At 42.3% G+C, this 18,438-nt stretch overlaps 1 pseudogene across 1 annotated transcript; it reads left to right on the top strand.

Annotated features, from left to right (window-relative positions):
• Nucleotides 1-11,110: 11,110 nt before the first annotated feature.
• On the top strand, nt 11,111-11,945 carry LOC103262311 (annotated as a pseudogene). The gene has a single exon (XR_002482075.1). The product of XR_002482075.1 is annotated as a 60S ribosomal protein L7-like 1 pseudogene (transcript).
• The last annotated feature ends 6,493 nt before the right edge of the window (nt 11,946-18,438 follow it).

The raw sequence follows: 18,438 nt of genomic DNA, 5'->3' as shown, positions 1-18,438 counted from the left end.
GTAGTGTGCGCCTATAGTTCTGGTTACTTGGAAGGCTAAGGCGGAAGGATTGCCAGAGCCCAGTAGGTTGATGCTGGGGTGACTGTGAGTGTGATACTGCACTCAGGCCGGCACTCAAAAAAAAAAAGAAAATATGAACAGTGAATAGAATTAGAAAAAGGATGAACATATGTGAGAGATAATAGATTTTTATTTTCATAAAACTGAAAAAAGTCTGCTAATGTGACCAAGAGCACATATTAGGAAGCAGACATGACCAAAAACTTGTTAGAAAGGGAGCTGTGATAATAGTCACATTGTCTTAGGGAAAATAAAAACTTAAAAATAAGGAAGCTGAAGGCCTCCAATTAAATAGCAACAATTACTTATTTTAATCTTCTTTGGACCAAAACTGCTTAGGCACATCTGGGAAAGATTGTGACCTTGCAGTCTTCCACTAATGAGAAACTAGGAGAGGGACATGTGTGCTAAAAGATAAATTTATTGTTGTAATTGCTCTGGGGGTGCCTGCCCACCAGACACCCAATCTTGCAAGACTGTCATTAAAGTCTTGCTTCTGCTGCACTCCACAGCTCTATGTTCATCTTTTGATTTTGGATGGGTGAGTTTGTTTCTCACAACCTTGGGGCTCATCCGGGATACTCTGCATTGTGGGAGGGGAATCTCAGCAGAGGGGGAAGCACGTACTTTCCAATTTCAGGTGGCCTACTCTGCTTGGGCATCTCGGCTGCTCCCAGGACAACAAATAAGCCCAAGACTATTGTTCCAGAAGCAGCAGAAGTGACACAGGGGAGAAAAAGAAAGAAAGAAAGAAAGCAGGCACCACAGCAAACTAATGCACGAACAAAGGTAGGAAAAATTGGACATGAGTACTGCCTTGGTGGTCAGGGCATTCTCAGGGGTTAAGTACATAGGTAAACTCAGGCACGGGCATCAACCAGGGAATACGAGAAATTCCTAGTAAGTGAGATTGGGTATTTAAGTTAGTCGAGAATGGGAAATAAAAATTCTAGGCCTAAGAAACCCAAGAAAGGTGGAGATAAAGATTCTCCCTCTAACCTTACCCTGATAGTCCATTGGGGAAATGTTAAGTTCTGGGGGGGATAGCCCTTGTACCAAGAACAAAGGGGAATGATCAGGAGGGCTGCAATATTCATATGAAAATGGGAACACCCTCCAGGGCTGGGTATTCAGCCAACCAAGCAAGGTACCCAAATGTAGATCCTGGGTGGGACAATAATGATCAAAAGGCTAGAACAAAATGCAGGATCTGAGGGGGTTGATAATTAAAGAAATCAACGAATCAGCCTTGAGATCTCAGGATGTCTCTGAGGCTTTTGAGGTTCAACAAGAGAAGGAAAAAACTCCAATTGCCCATCAGGGACCTGGTAAGAATGAACCCGACAACACCCCATGTGAATATTAGGGTGCTGAAACACAAATTAATTTCTTAATTAACACAGGTGCCAGCCATTTGGTCCTGGCCATCCATGTTGGAATTGTAAATTTCAGAGTCTAAATAGTTAACCTGCAACTACAGGGTTAAATCAAGCATCAAGCCTTCTATACTCTATCTATTTTTCTCTTTTATGCCTGCTTTGAATCTGCTGGTGACTAAGCTACTGGTGTTGAGATAAGCTTACTATTTCAAGGTTAAATAAAAAATTTTTGTTTTTCTTATACAGTTCAGCCAGTTCTAACTAAAATGTAAACATTGAAAACTCATTTAAAACTGAAAAAAAGAAAGGTTTTTAAAAAAGGGTTTTAAAAAAATAATTAGCCAGGAAATAACTTAAAATAATAACTAACCTTGTCTAAGATCTCAACTTTCATAAGTAATTAAGCAAGCTGCTATAAATGAATAAAAGGAAATATGAAAAAGACAAAGATTATGGGTAAGCTCTTCAAGTGATTTGAAAATCTTAAAATTATTTTAGAAGTTCATTAAATGTCTGGGTTACTTTCAATTAGGAAAGAATTATAATATGGAAAAAATATTTCTAAGTGCCTCATCTATAAAATACTAATATCTAACAGACAGTTCAGAATTTCTTGTTTCCTGGGTTTTCACTAAAATTTTAAGTTATTTTATGTAATCTGGAGGGTATTTAAAAATGAAAAGAAATCAGTAAGTAGGATACAGAGATGTAAGAAGAGTTATGGATATAAAGGTGTATTTTGGTAAGAAAAGTTATAAAGGAAAGAGAATAATTGTGTATATGAGAGAATTTTGTGTGATAAAATCCTAAAGTAAAATGACTGGCTATTTATAAAAGAGGGAAATACAGGGCAAAACAGAGAGTCCACGCATGTCATCAATGACATGTGGAAATCAGGATAAGGTTTGTGAAGGGGAATTTATGAATAAAGTCTTGGTATATGATTACATGGTTATAACTTTTTATCCAGCTCTAAACTGCTGTTATGGCTTAGAAGATTTTTTAATTACTTAGAAAACTAAGCTCTAAAAAAAATTAAAGTTTTTACATCATCATTTTGTACAGAAAAATGTATAGTACATTTTTGTCCTATAATAAAATGACTTGTTAAAAAAAAAAAAAGAAAGTATAGGACAAAAATAGAAGTTTCGAGCATGTTGAAAAAAATGATATAAATATGTCAAAAATGATATATTAAAAGTTTGTTAAAAAAAAGTAACTTATAATGACCTGTAATCCTGTATTATAACACTATGCTTTCAAAAATTGTAATACTTAAATTCTTCAAGTTCTTAATTCAGTCCCTCTAGGGTGGGGTTAAAAAAAACCCCAACAAACAAACAAACAAACAAAAAACAAGCTTTAGAAGTCACATCTACCCCTCACCCTCCTCCTAAACTACCTGCAGACCAGTCTGAAAATCTGGTACTAATTAAGTCCTGAAAAGAAGATCGACTTCAGCCCAGCTGGGAAGGCCCCTATCAAGTACTCCTGACCACCAAGGCTGCCATACGGACAACAAAAAAGGGTTGGACTCATGATACACATGTTAAGGAACCAACAAAGGACTTAATAAGGAAGAAAAATGGTGGGAGATGCAGAAGTTGTCCAGAGGACCTAACTGTAAAATTTAATGTTTGTCAAGTAAAGATTAAAATAAATAAATAAATAAATAAGATAAAAACCTGAGGCAGCTGTCACAGGTAAATGAATAGCTCTCTCCTGAACAAATCTCAGGTAATCAGGAATCTCCCTGTCCTAGCTGGGGGGCTGTGTGGAGAAGCATGCAGCACCAAGGGTGGACTGCTGCTATATTCCCTTTGGAAATCCTAGAGATGGGATCATTTACAACCTGAATATAAAGGGTCACAATCTCTAGAAATTAAAATAGGTTATAGAGACACAAGACCTGGGTAAAATGGGTTAGATATTCAGTGCTTGCTTTTAATAAAATGGATTACTAGGCACATGCTGCAGGATGGCCACAGGTGCAGGTAGTTCCATTTACCCCAACTGGAACACAAACCCCACTGGGATGAATTGCATGATGGCTCTGTACCAAGACAAGGATGCCTGGGGAAATAAGACTTGTAAAAGCCTATTCCTGCTTTTCCCTACATCATGGAGGTCAGATCCGAGGGCAGTCCTCTCTTTCTCCATAGGAACGGTGAACCACTCCTCTTGACCCTCCAGGTGGGGGGAAGAGTTCAGGGAACCCGTGGGAGACCTCATGACCTGCACCCACGACCGAAATGTCTCTGATGAGTCTAATGGCAATGTGCACATACCCCGAGTGGATGTTTGGGCAATGTGCACATACCCCAAGTGGATGTTTGGTGGTATTGTGGAGGGAAAAGCCTGAGTGACTTGTTGCCATCAACTGAACCGGGATTTGTGCATTGATCTAGTTGGCTGTTCCATTTACACTGGCATTCTGTCCCACATTGGAGAGCACTCAGTGTTTCCACTGATTTCAGAAAGCACTACAAGGATCCTTTGATTTGAATGTATACATTGACGCCATAGGGGTTCCCATGGGAGTCCCTAATAAACTCAAGGCTAAAAACCAAATAGCTGCAGAATTTAAATTAGTGCATTTTTGGTAGTCTACCATCAACACAAATGTAGATTGTAATTATATTTACTATAATCAACAAAGGTTTATAAACTATATTAGAAAAGCTCTTTAAGGAGTAGCTAGCCAATTAAATGCCACCAGTAAGATGACCTGAGAAAATCAGATAGCATTAAACATAATGTGAACAACAATAACAAAAAGTTTGTGTTATGTTAAAAAAAAAAAAAGTTGTACTTTTGTTCCAAATAGCACTGTCCCCGAGGGTACTATCACTAAGACTTTACAGGGACTTACCACTTTAGCTAATGAATTGGCTAAAAACTCTGGCATCAATAATCCTTTTACAAACTGGTTCAAAGAATGGGTTGGAAAATAGAAAATTATGGTTGCCTCTGTTTTAACATCTTTTGTTATAATTGCAAGAATTTGGGGCTGGACATGGTGGCTCAAGCCTGTCATCCCAGCACTTTGGGAGGCCACAACAAGAAGATTGCCTGAGCTCAGGGGTTCGAGACCAGCTGGGCAACTTGGTGAGATCTTGTCTCTACAATAAATTAAAAAAAAAAAAGCTGGGCATGGTAGCACACGCCTGTGGTTCTCGCTACTTGGAAGGCTGAGGCAGAAGGATCACTAGAGCCCAGCAGATCAAGGCTGCAGTGGCTGTGAGCTCGCTGCTGCACTCCAGCCTGGGCGACAGAGTGTAACTTTGATTCAAAAAATAAAAATTAAAAATAATTGCAATAATAATAATAATAATAATAATAATTGCAGGAATTTTAACCACCGTAGGATCCTGTTATCCCTTGTGGGAAGGGTCTGACTCAATGGCTTATAGAAGGAGCTATAAACAAACAAATGCCTATGACTTATGCCCAAAATAACCTCCTACTCTTACCTGAAAAGGTAATTCATGAGGAGAGGCCATACTTACTTGATATGTTTAAATGACAACAGGGAGCCAGGCTCGGAGGCTCAACCTGTAATCCCGTGTTTTGGGAGGCCGAGGTGAGTGGATTGCCTGAGGCCACGGGTTCGAGACCCACCTGGGCAACTTGGCAAGACCCCATCTTTACAATAAATCAAAAAATTAGCCGGGCGTGGTAGCGCGCGCCTGTAGTTCCGGCTACTTAGAAGGCTGAGACAGAAGGGTTGCAGGAGCCCAGCAAGTCGAGGCTGCCCAGTAAGTCGAGGCTGCGGGGGCCAGGAGCAGCCACTGCACTCCAGTCTGGGCGACAGAGTGAGACTTCAACTCAAAATAATAATAATAATAATAATAAAAATAATAATAATAAATGACAACAGGGCCATACAAAATAATGAAAATAAAACAAACAGGAAAAAATCGAGGCAGGAATTATGAAAGATAATAGATGATTTATTTTCATAAAACTGAAAAAAGTCTGCTAACATGACAAAGATCATGCATTAGAAAGCAGACGCAACCAAAAGCTTGTTAGAAAGGGAGGTGTGATAGTAATTATGTCATCTTAGGGAAAATAAAACTTAAAAATAAGGAAGCTGAAGGCCTCCAATTAAATAGCAACAAGTACTTATTTTAAACTTATTTGGACCAAAACTCCTTAGGCGACGTCCAGGAAAGATTGTGACCCCGCAGTCCTCCACTAATGAGAAACTGGGGGAGGGACTTGTGTGCCAAAAGATAAATTGCTTATCGTAATTGTCCTGGGCGTGCCTGCCCATCAGACACCCGATCTTTCAAGACCATCATTAAAGTCTGGCTTCTGCTGCACGCCACGTCTCTATGTCCATCCTTTGATTTTGGACGGATGAATTTGTTTCTGACACATATAATTTTGAAAGAGAAGCAATAAAATATCTAGAAAGGGGAAACAAAGGCAATGAAATATGACAGCCTGAAGAACTAGTGCCAAAATACGTTCTGAAGAAAGTTTCCAGAATGCAGCAGAGAGAGAACAAGAGATGGAAAACCTGGTGGGAGAATAAGAGACATGTAGGACAGAGCTAGTAGCTCTAACACACGTCTAGTCTGCCTTGTTGAGGAAGAGGAGGCAGTGAGGATGGGAAAGATGAAGTCCCTGAAGAGATATAGCTGAGAACCTTCCACAGTTGGTGAAGGACACTAATCCACACCGAACATGTCATAACAAAAATGCATCAATGAACAAACAGCCAGGGTGGAAGAGGATTACATTCAAAGGGACAAAACTGGACCACTGATTTTTCTTATTCTGTTTTTGATTTGAGGTTTCACTCTGTCGCCGAGGCTGGAATGAAGTAGCACAATCACAGCTCACGGCAGTCTCAACCTTCTGGGCTCAGGTGATCCTTCCTCCTCAGCATCCCAAGTAGCTGGGACTACAGGCATGAGCCATCATGTCCAGTTAATTGACTTTTTTGTAGAGATGAGTTTTCATCATGTTGCCCAGTTTGGTCTCAAACTCCTGGACTCAAACAGTCCACCTCCCTCGGCCTCCCTAAGTGCTGAGATGACAGGCATAAGCCACCATGCCCAGCCAAGAAAACATTATTTTTTCTTATGAGAAGTGGTCTATCTTAAAATCTTATAAATTCCAATGTAAATTCCATTGAGGTACTCATACAAAACACCTTTGTAAAGCTTCAAGGCCACTTGTAAAAAAATAGGATGAAGGAGTCTCTCCTCCTTTGGCCCATGGGTGTGAAGGGTGGAAAGGGACCAACCCTCAAGGGTGTGTGTATGTGGGTGGGGGGGGGGTTGCTTCTTCTCAGTGGTGAAGTACTCTAATTGATTGTTCCTCTGAGCTTTTCAAAGCAACTTGCTCTCCAACTATGTATGGGTTTGGCTCACAGACAAAGAGGCTCTTTTGTCTGTTGTACTCCAGGAACATTCAGTAGTTTTTCAGGTGGAAGGCGATGTGAATTCTTCATTCAAATGACACCCTTTACCAGAAGCCAGAAGGGAGATTTCTTCATAACTCCAATCACACTCTTCACCTTTTCTAAGCTGTTTATTGAAAAGGCTATTTGTAGAAAAACACTTCAAGTAGATAGTTTTTAAAAATAATGTCAGTTTGATTTTTTTAAATCCAAAGAGTCATAAAAACAAACCAAAACATGGCCCCTGGTCTCCCCACCCCCTTAACCCATTTATAAATGTAATCCATGCAAAACTGTACACAAGTGAAAGGATTCTCCCCCAATGTCAGCCCCTTCTTATCCCTAGTGTTCCATTATTTTAAAAGGCACATATCCTAAAATAGGTATCTATTTATGGACAAATATACATTTTGCCCAAAGCAATTGTACTGTTCTGCACCTTGTTATTTACTTAATAGTGTACTAGAGAGAATTTAACACTGAGGAGTTCTAAACATATGAATCACGGCTTTATAATAAATAAAAGGGAATCAAAACTTTAGGATTCTTACAAAGAAGGATGCTTTTGCTCAGCCTGAAAAATTCAGAAGGATTTTTCAGATAATTTCATTTTCAGATAACTTTTTTGGACTCCCTTTGTGACCAAAGAGGGCCTTGGTTCCTGTCATGGTTCAGAGTACAGGTTCTGCAAGCAGACCTTCCTAAACTTGAATTCAAGCCTGAGAATTTACCAGTTATGTGTTCTTGGGCAGATAATCTCTCTAAACCAAAATGTCCTTGTCTTAAAAAAATGGAGCAAACACTTAGATGACAGAGTTGTTGTGAACATGCATGAAATAATGTATATAAAGTACTTAGCACTGTGATCACATAGTAATGCCTCAGAATTTTTTTTTTTTTTCATAGTTCAGCAGCTATTTATTGCGGCCCTCATGCCCTAGCTGGTCCACAAGGACCTGGGGTTGGAGAACAGGCCACAGGAGCCCACCCACCTTCCTTTGTCAGAGTCTGGCCCCAGCAATAGACTGGTCCTAGTGAAATTATTTTTTAAAAGGCACATGTGTAGGAAGCTTCCAGTTTTTACATGAGCCTTAATTCCATCTTCTAGAAAAAGCATGTGGGTCTGCTGTGAAAGAAAAAGTAAGTCCTTCGGACTCTGCTTCATGATTTAATGTCCAAGATAATTTCTTGGTCTATCACATAATCAGTTCCCTAACTGGTGCACTTCAGCCATGACTAAATCTTCACTTGCATTTACATCTTCTCTTTCTTCTTCTTCTTCTCCTCCTTCTTTTATGGAGGAGCGATTCTGAAATTATGAAATTTGGAAAATATGAAGTAATTTCTCTTGTTTGGCAGAATGTTGGATGTACTTGTCAAGGTCCCCTCCAGGTAGAGCAGAACCCAGAGCACTTCAACTCCAACAGAACTGGGGACAGCTGCAATTCACGCTGACCATGAACGCTTGAGCAAGAGCAGGTTTGGAACAGAGCATGGAAGCAAAGTGAGGAGACGAGTTTCCTCATAGTGTGTTAAGTTCAGTGTGTCCATGGGAAAATGTCCAAAGGGTGGGTGGACTGTGGGTTGTCAGCCTGGGAGAAAGACCTTGATTGGAAACAGGAGTCACCAATGCACTGGGGAATAGACAGCACTAGCCACATGACTAAACTCAACCTCTAGTCCCTAAAAAGCTATTTTAGATACAAAAACAGAAGTCAGAGCCCACGAGGAGCCTGGGACAGTGTGGTCAGAGGAAAGAAGAAGACCAGAAGTTTAGCTTTTGGAGACCAATAGAGGAGGATTTTAGGAATGAAGAGAGTTCGACTGTGTCAAATGCTGCAAAGGAGTCAGGTCTGCCAGACACAGTGGCCCACGCCTATAATCCCAGCACTTCTGGTGGGAAATGGGAGTTTGAGACTGGGCAACATGATAAGACCCTGTCTCTACCAAAAAATTAGAAAATAATTTAAAATTTTTAAAAAAGAGGCCAGGTAAGTGAAGAACTACAAGATTTGGAATTTCTATCACCCCACAAACGTTCCTCTGCTGGATTGAGATAATGGTGTGTATGCTCTCACAACAATTCTCTGACTTCAACTGGGTGTCCAACACTTCAGTTCAGGTCTGACACTAAAATACCTGGAGTTAGCACAGACCCCGCCTGCTAAGGACTCAGTTCCACAAGATGGTCTTCACCTCTGACACCAGCCACATGTCTCAGTTGGTTGCCATGCCCCAGGCCTCCTGTCCTTCTACCTTGCTGACTTCAAATTTGGGGTTTCTCATGACCTACCTCCCTGAGGTTCAATAATTTGCTAGAATGACTCACAGAACTTACTGAAATTGCTACAGTTGCAACAACAATTTTATTATAAAGGGTACAATGTACGTACGTCCAAATGGAAGAGATGGCTTGGGCCATCTTGTGGGAGTAGGGGGAGGCAGGGCTTCCAGCCCTTTCTGGAAATGCCACTCTCCCAGCACACTGATGTGTTCTTCAACCAGAAAGCTCTCTGAGCCTCAGGGTCCGGGGTTTTTATATGGGCTGAGTTACATAGCCGTGACTGATGACAGCACTAGACCCGTGACTGAATTCCATCTCTAGTCCCTTTCCCCTCCCCAGGATTGGAGGGTGGGGCCGGAATTTCCAACTTCCTAACCACTTCGTTGGCTTTTCTGCTTGCCTACCTCTGTCTTGAAGCTAGCTAGGGGCTCTGTCATGAGTCACCTCTTTGGCATTAACTCAGGTACAGTCAAAAGGAAGCTTGTGAAGGATAACAAAAGACACTCCTATCACTCAGGAAATTCCAAATTCCCAAGCTTTGTACCAGGACCCTGGGGACAAAAATCAAATGTATTTTTTAAATTGTAGCCCAGAGTGGCTTAGCAAAAATCATGTTTTCACTCATAAGTGGGCACTAAACACTGAACACACGTGGGCACAAAGATGGAAACAACAGATGTAGGGCACTACTGAAGGAGAAGAGGTGGATAAAGGATGCAAAACCACCCATTGGGTACCATGATCACCACTGTGGTGGGAGTGGGGGCTGAAGCCCAAGCTCACCTTCCTGCGATACTGTATACTTATGTAACAATTCCTCACATGTACCCCCATTCTAAAATTTAAAAGAAGCAAAAACCAGGGAATGATATATACTGAAAACAGATGAAATTTATGACTGCAAATTATACCTCACTAAAACTCTTTTTTAAGAAAAGGGTGTGTGAAACCCTATAAAAGGGGTTGTCGATATCTACCAAAATTACAACATTATTTTTGATCTACCAATTCCACTTAGGAAATTTTTTTTTCCTACAGGAATACCGGCACACATGATCTGTGTGCAAGGTCAGCCATTGGAATATGGTCTAATAGCAAAAGATTGGCGAAACACATTATCCCTCATCAGGGGACTGGTTAGACATTATCGTATGCCCCTAGGAGGGGATGACATGCTGCTTAAAAATTATAGGGAGGCTGGGTGCAGTGGCTCACTCCTGTAATCCCAGCACTTTGGGAGACGGAGAGGATTGCCTGAACTCAGAAGTTCGAGATCAACCTGAGCAAGATGACAAGACTTCATCTCTGCAATAAAAAAAAATTAGAGTGGGGAAGCTTTCTGTGTACTGATATGAAACGATCTAAAAGAGATATAGTAACAAAGTATGAAAATCTTGTATATTATAGTATACTTTGTATAGCATGTTGACTTTTGGGAAGATGGCAATCTACATTTGTGTTCACTTGTACCTCCCGAAGGAATCCCTGTGACAGGGTGGCACCTGAGACCAAGGGCCCTATAGTGCAGGTGTTTACGGGGGACTAGGCAGATGCAGAATTGCAGGGAAATGTTCCACTGGACACATGAATATTTGTTTTTTGTTTTCTGATTTTATAATCATATGCATATAATATCTGTTTACAAATTAAATTTGAACATTAAAGTAAATATTTTTTTTTAACTAAAGAAAAATGGTGCAGGCAGAGGATGCAGGGAGAATGGTGGGTTTTGACCTCTCAAGGGCATTAGAATCATAGGTAGAGCTTCTGAAGAGACTTCTGGGATCCTGCCTGGTGATTTGGACTCAATGGACTTGGGGCCGAGCCGGCACCTGTGCACAGTTGTGTGTGGCTGAGTTCGATGCTGATGCAGTCCTTGGAGATTGAGGGGAATGAGTGGCACGTGTTGAGGTGAGAGCCAGCACCATCTAAGGGTCTGCACTAATAACATTTCCTGATCAAGACCTAGAAAGATGGCGGAGGAAGAGCAAAGGAAAATCCCTTTGGTTTCAGAAAATCTGAAAAAGAGGAAGGCTTATCAAGCTCTCAAAGCCACCCAGGCAAAGCAGGCGCTTTTGGCAAGGAAGGAGCAAAGAAAAGGAAAAGGGCTCAAGTTTAAGCGATTGGAATTGTTCCTGTATGATTCCTGGCGGCAGAAACGTGACAGTGTGCGTCTTAGAAGACTAGAAGTGAAACCTCATGCCTTGGAATTGCCAGATAAACATTCCTTGGCCTTTGTTGTACGCATCCACAGGATTGATGGGGTGAGTTCACTGGTGCAGAGGACCACTGCAAGACTTCACCTGAAGAAAATTTTCAGTGGTGTCTTTGTCAAAGTCACCCCCCAGAGCCTAAAAATGCTGCATATTGTAGAGCCCTATGTGACCTGGGGATTTCCAAATCTGAAGTCCGTTCGGGAACTCATCTTGAAACGTGGACAAGCCAGGGTCAAGAATAAGACCATTCCTCTGACAGACAACACAATGATTGAGGAGCACCTGGGGAAGTTTGGTGTCATTTGCTTGGAAGACCTCATTCATGAAATTGCCTTCCCGGGAAAGCATTTCCAGGAGTTCTCATGGTTCTTGCGCCCTTTCCAACTCTCAGTAGCCCGTCATGCTACCAAAAATAGAGTAGGCTTTGTCAAGGAAATGGGCTCACCTGGCTATCGGGGTGAACGCATCAATCAGCTAATCCGCCTGCTGAACTAGACCTAGAATATCTGAAAGCACAGTGCATTGGAAGCATGTGTTTTTGTTTTTTGGAATTGTTATCAAGTATCTTCAGAGAAGATTATATTTGGGACTCTTCCTTCAAAAACTGGAAGGAAAGGATCAGGGAAAAGATAGAAGATTATGTTAATGGCAGGCACCTTTCATCACAGTCCAGTTCCAAGGAAAAATTCCAATGTTCTCCACATTGGCTGCCCCCACCTCTGAAATCAATGTGTCATGCACCTTTGAAATCAATGTGTCATGTCACATCTTCTATCCTGAGGTTCAGTATTGGTGAATGAATAAAGCAAGCATTGTACAAGACTTCTGCAGCAGTGGACCAAGCCCAGGGGCATGCTTGAATCTGGGGGTTCCTGGGACCTTACTTTGAAAAGACTTGAAATACACTTAGGAACAAGTGCACAAAAACAACTGCTCGGTTGTCTTTTCTCTGAGTCGATGTTCCAACCTTTCAGTAATGGTTTTGAGAGCTTTCACGCTTGGCTGGCTCTAAATCCTTTTCTCTAGCTCAAGATTTGAGAATAAAAGACTCCTTCACCAGGAAAACATACATGTATTCAAAATTTTGCTTGCAGTTTTAGGGTGGTCATACCCTTCTCAGAGACCTGTGTACCTTATGTGAGGAAGTCCTTTTTCTTGTCAGATCACCCAGGCCCTGATCTTTCTAACCTCTGGTTCCATATCCTATGGAAGACATAAGTTTACCAAGACAATTTTTCCCCTTCAAGGTGCAGATTGTGTTGCTCCTGCACCATCTGTAACTCTGGGAGATGCCCATCATTTTCCCCCTGGGCTTCAGGATGGAATTTCCTGGTTTCTCTGAGAATCAGCCCTCCCCATAAAACTCATATCAGGAAGGAATGAACGATTTTCTTGGTATGGCATGGATGCAATTAGCAGTGTATGACTTTTTTAGAACCCAATTAGGCAGCTTAATCGATCTTTGCATCTTCTGGACTCCTGAACCATTGCCCTTTGTCTTGCTGGTACTGATGTAGTAGACAAGCAACAGGGCTTCTGGGGACGTTGATACCATTTGTATTTTTCGTCAGTGTCCATCCCTGAGTGAATTTTCCCTCTGCTTCCCTCCCTTAGTTGCCTCAACTTGCCAAATGAGCAATTGGTAAGGATGTGCCAGGCCTAGATTAAACTTGAAAACATGATTGACCATTGTATTCCCTGGTCCTTTCAGATCAGCTTTGCTGTAATTTTGGCTCAAGGGGCCCTCAAGCACAGCTATGAAATTGAGTTAGAGGTATAACTGCCTTAAAATGTGCCAGGTTATGAGATAATTAATTAGGTTGCTTGGCTTCAGAGTTAACCTGCCAAGGATAGAGGTTACTCATACTGTAAAGCATTGTGAAATCAGATTTCTTTAAAATGATGTATCACAGTCTAAGGAAAAAAGCAGTTGTGAGTATGAAAGTCTAGTTCTTATATCCCAGCTCTGTCTTATACTAAATATGGGAACAGTGTTTACAGTCATACCTCTAAAATGAAGCTAATGTCCTCCAGCTTGTCTGCCTCAGTGGTGTTTAAAAGGACTAGGCAAAATAATAGTTTGTCATTTATAATTCTATATAAATAAAAAGTTTCCATAAAAAAAAAATTTCCTGATCGATATGAAGAAAAGAGAATAGAGAGTAAGTACAGAGAGAAAAGGCCACTTCTTTATGCTGCCTCAGTTATGATTCTTGGAAGAATCTGACAATGACTTTAGGTCGAAAGAAAAAGAGCTTTTATCACCCAGTGAATGGCCTCCGCATTGAGAATCGGACAGTCTGGCTGCGTGTGTCCACTAGAGGTCACTGTGTTCACGTTTCTATGGAGACTGGAACCATTGGGACCTCCTGATGGCTTAGACAATCATTAACACTGGACTCGTTAAGCTTTTGTTTGAAAACAGATCTTCCTCGTGAAAACATAAATCCAAAAATAGTACATTCAGAAGTTTCTCAACATCAGAAAGGGGAACTCAGGAATCAGAGGGAGAAATACTTCTAGAAATGTCCATGGGATGATAATAAATTAGAGGTGTCTACAAAGTCCTAGAAGATTTCTATTTAAGGCGGTGAAGATTTAGGGAGACACTGAGACTTAGTCTCCATCTTGAATGCTTTCCTTGGCTTTTGAACGTGGTGGGGTCAACTCTTACTGATTAACTAGCTGCAGTTTGATAAGTTGTGTGTGTTTTGGGATACACGTAGTGGTAAGAGGGCTTCACTCAGGCAAGCAGGAACTTGGACTCAAACACTGAAAGTAGTATTTGATATTTTCTGTTCAGAACTTGTTTCCATGAAGACCAAAGTGTTAAAGCAAAACAAAACAAAAACAGGTGATAAGGAAACAGAATATGAACAACCACAAAATCTGTCCATGGTGATTTTAACACGATGCTACCTGTTTATAGATCTAGCACTATCATTCATTTCAGGATTATCAGAACAGGAGCTCCCTGAGTCTGCAGATGAAGATATTAAAAAGTCTTCATTGTGTGTCTCCTGGGATTTTCTTAGACAACAGCCGGATGGTCTTATGGCTTAATGATAACAGCTTATGAATAAATACCAGACCTAAATTCAAAAGTTGTACTTAAGTTTTATATTAGAATACTGTTAGCCGGGCTCTGTGGCTCAGCCTGTAATCCCAGTGCTTTGGGAGGCTGAGGTGAGTGGATTGCCTGACCCTGTGGGTTCGAGACCCAACTGGGCAACTTGGCGAGACCTCATCTCTACAATAAATAAAAAATGAGCCAGGCATGGTAGCACGCGCCTGTAGTTCCAGCTACTTGGAAGGCTGAGGCGGAAGGATCGCCAGAGCCCAGGAGATCGAGGCTGCGGTGGCCGGGAGCGGCCACTACACTCCAGTCTGGGTGACAGAGTGAGACTCCAACTCAAAAAAAAAAAAAAAAAAAAGAATGCTGTTGTTGGTAATAAAATCAAAAGCATTACCAAATACCACATTCATTGATTTTGTTTTTTTAAATTTGAAAGGAAGTACCGTAAACATGTATTTAGATTATATTCCAGATAGATTCAAAGGGTCACCTGTTCTAGATGTCATAGAGCTGCATGCTAGATTACCTGCAGGCAGATTGGCACTGCCTCTCCCAAGGCCGGGCCTGTTTCCCAGGATCCCCTTCTGTCTCTGGTCCTGGGTCAGAGTTGCCAGGAGAAGACTTTGAAGGAAGAGGCCATGCCCCATGGAAGGCTGTGGTGCCCATACGCGGTGACCTGTAGACACAGCGGCCCCAGCTTGCCTGGGCCGCTCTCTGCTCCTTGCCCAGCTTGTCTCCTCAACTGTCCATCTGACCAACCAACAGCCCCCAAGCCCCCCAGCCAGATGGCACTTGGCTGAGGTCCACGATCCTGGGCGTTTCTGAGGCGGTAGAAGTTTCCGCAGACCTCTCTGTGAGCTCTCCCTTGCTGTTGAGAATGTTGGGGCCCTGCACAAAGCTTCTCGCATCTTCTTGCACAGCTGGTGCTGTGGCCTGAGGTGGTTAGGGCTTTCTCTGATCATCCAGCTCCCCGCTGACCTCCTTGATCTCCCCAGCTCACCTCGAATCCTGTAAGCTCCAGTGTCTTTTCTTTTCTTTTCTTTTTTTTGAGTTGGAGTCTCACTCCTGGCCACCGCAGCCTCGACCTGCTAGGCTCCGGCGATCCTTCCGCCTCAGCCTTCCAAGTAGCTGGAACTACAGGTGTGTGCTACCACGACCGGCTCATTTTGATTTATTGTAGAGATGAGGTCTCGCCAAGTTGCCCAGGCAGGTCTCGAACCCGCGGGCTCAGGCAATCCACTCACCTTGGCCTCCCAAAGCGCTGGATTACAGGCTGAGCCGCCGAGCCCGGCTTAGCTCCAGTTTCAATATGAAACCCCACTTGCCTACAGCACTTGGAATGGCTCTGTCTTCCTGTCTGAACTCCAAATGATGCCAGTTGTTTAAATTTGATTTTGCTTAAAAAGAGAGAGAGAGAGTTGGGCGAAGTAGCTCATGCCTGTAATCTCAGCACTTTGGGAGGCTGAGGCAGGAGGAGACCTTGAACTCAGGAGTTTGAGACCAGCCTGGGAAACAAAGTAAGACCTTGTCTCTATAAAAAGTTTAAAAATTGACCAGGCATGGCGGTGTGTGCCTGTAGTCCCAGCTAGTCAGGAGGCGAAGGAGAAAGGATGGCTTGAGCCCAGGAGATTGAGGCTGCGGTGAGGCTATGGTGATTATGCCACTGCACTCCGGCCTGGGCAACAGAGTGAGACCCCAAATCAATCAATCAATAAAATGAGAGAGAGGTTGGTTACACACCTAGGGAGGGAGACATGTGTTAGCATTTACTCAACAGTCTCCAAGCCTTTAAGAGAGCATCATTGTGTATAAAAACATGAGCTTGGCCATGAGACACACTGGCTCTGTTGATTAATACCTATGTTGCTCTGGGCAGTATAATCTCTCAGAGTCTTATGTCCCTGCTCTAGGAAGTGTGGAATTAATCATCTCTTTCTTATAGGGTTGTTTTGAGGGTTAAAGGAGATAAGATAGTGTTTAGCCAGTATCTGACACAAAGTGATGATGATGATGATGATAATAATAATAATAATAATAATAATAATAATAATAATAATACAGCTATCTAGATCTCTTATTTCAGATCTGAGAGTTTCTGGGAATATTGCAGGAAAAATCCTAAAAATACCTCTGCTAATCTAACTATGAATGCTAGTAAAGAACTTTTAAATATCTTTGAAAATGGATAGTTCCAGGTGACAAGGGAACAGGTGAATCCTCAAAGGCAATGTGCGCACACCCACATATGCAGAGACCCACATCTGCACAGAGGAGTCTGCACGCCGATGCCACTGGCGGCTCGAAGGACACCTCTCCATCCACGGAGACCGAGAACTTTGGCTTTAATAGCGGCGTAGGATGCAGGGTCTTGTGGAAGGGGAGGACCTTGCAAGGTGAAAATTCAGTCAGGAGAACCCCATTTAGGCTGGGATCCCCCAGGGCTGCCCCACAAAGATTGAAAGTAAGGAAGCTCGTTGCTCTTGATCTTTCTGCTAAGTAAGAGGGGGAACAAAACAAAGTCACCTTTCCTAAGGATGTGTAACGAGAGCCAGCTCCTGAGCAGGCTTGGGGCTCCAACCCACACTGCCGGCACAGTCCCGCAAAATCCCAAGCAAGGTTGTGAAGCAAGACCAGGCTGCCAGCACTCCTATCCCCTATGCTCCTGGCCAAAGAAAACATCAACCCTCTTTGGAGAAACTACCAACAACTCCAGCATCAAAACGTCTCCACAGACACCATTCCAGGAACTATGAACTCACACAATCACATTTTTTTTAAAGGCCAGGTGTGGTGGCCCATACCTGTAATCCCAGCACTTTGGGAGGCTGAGGAGGGAGAACTGCTTGAACCCACGAGTTCAAGACCAACCTGGGCAACATGGCAAGACCTCGTCTCTACAAAACATTTTTAAAAATTAGGTGTTGTGGTACACGCCTGTGGACCCACCTACTCGGGATTGCCTGAACCCAGGAGGTAGCCGTGGTCATGCCACTGCACTCTAGCCTGGGCAACAGAGTGAGATCTTGACTCAAAAAAAAATTTTTTTTAATTTAAAAGAAAGAAAGGAAACAAGGCCCTATAAACAAGAGTTACTAAGATAACCGGCTGAGGAATCAGGTTTACAAGGATTTCAGATGCTAAAATTCGTGTTTACAGAACATAAGTGACTTGGATGTTTGAAGAAACTAGGAAATAAGAATTATATATAAGGAAAAGCCTATGAACTGACTAGGTAGATTTCAAAAGAAGTATATTGTACCTCTCCCACCTCTGCACACACACAAAACAACTGAAGATAATATTCAGTGGGTGACTGAATAACAGATCTGTGAGCAGGCAAAGAGAATACTGGTATACTAGAAGTTATCTGAAGAGTTTCACAAAACTGGGCGTGGTGGCTCACGCCTGTAATCCCAGCACTCTGGAAGGCCTAGGCTAGAGGATTGCCTGAGCCCAGGGGTTTAAAAACAGCCCGGGCAACTTGGCGAGACCTCATCTCTATACTAAATCAAAAAATTAGCCAGATGTGGTGGCACATGCCTGTAGTCCCAGCTACTTGGGAGGCTGAGAAGGCAGGATCTCTTGCATGAGTCCAGCAGGTCAATGGTGCGGTGGTTGTGAGCATGCCACTGTACTCCAGCCTGGGCAACAGAGTGAGACTCTGACTCAAAAAAAAAAAAGAGACTGACTCAAAACAACGACAACAATAGCAACCAAACCAAGAAGATCTCACGTTGAAGTTCCAGAAGGACAGAAGGGAATGGAGGGGAAAGATGTTAGGTAAGAATGTTCCAGAAGTGACAGGATACGTGACAGGATGTGCTATTCCATAGATTCAGTAACCCCAAGCAAAAAATAAATCCTCATGAAAGCACATCATAACAGATTTTATATTATCAAAAGTAAAGAGAAGCGCTTAAAAGCAGCCAGAGAAAAGGCATGTTTGCAAAAAAACGACGCTTAGACTGTGAGCAACTGTATTTTTTTTTTTTTTTTGAGTTGGAGTC

This window comes from Carlito syrichta, unplaced genomic scaffold (assembly GCF_000164805.1).
Source record: "Carlito syrichta isolate Samal-C Ts95f unplaced genomic scaffold, Tarsius_syrichta-2.0.1 Scaffold304445, whole genome shotgun sequence".
NCBI classification, from domain to species: domain Eukaryota; kingdom Metazoa; phylum Chordata; class Mammalia; order Primates; family Tarsiidae; genus Carlito; species Carlito syrichta.
This window is presented reverse-complemented; position numbering and strand designations above follow the sequence as displayed.